Source organism: Corvus brachyrhynchos, unplaced genomic scaffold (assembly GCF_000691975.1).
Source record: "Corvus brachyrhynchos isolate BGI_N302 unplaced genomic scaffold, ASM69197v1 scaffold80, whole genome shotgun sequence".
NCBI lineage: Eukaryota > Metazoa > Chordata > Aves > Passeriformes > Corvidae > Corvus > Corvus brachyrhynchos.
In genome coordinates this window covers 4,961,841-4,962,294 of record NW_008236769.1, presented here as the reverse complement: position 1 = coordinate 4,962,294, position 454 = coordinate 4,961,841, and positions in this window count along the sequence as shown.

Sequence of the window (454 nt, the reverse complement as noted above, 5' to 3'; positions counted from 1 at the left end):
GGGCTGGGCCTGTGGGCAGTGACTGAGGGCAAGTGCTTTGCCCTGGTTTGCTCCCTCCTATACAGCTCCCCACTGGTACAGAGCAGGGACTCCCTGGGGCATGCACAGAGAAGAAAGAGACTTTCTAGGAGAAGCAGAACTTGCCCAGATCAGCACTGGACATGCGACGCTTTCCCTGCATCCCAGTGCAACCTTCCCCAGAGGGGAACATTGCCCACTGGCACATAGTATAAATCATGGCTTTCCCAGGTACTGTGACACTTCTGAGCAGGTAAAGCAAGCAATGGAATAGGCAGAGTGGTTCTTGCCTTTTAATGGGTATCACAGTAAACAGCTGGTGGGAAGACAGCTGAGCTGAGCCAAGAAAAGAACAGAAACTCCTCAGAGGGTTGCCTGCACCTGTAAGAACTGCTGAGTGTGCAGCCGGGAGAGAAAATTGTGAGACTGACTCAGA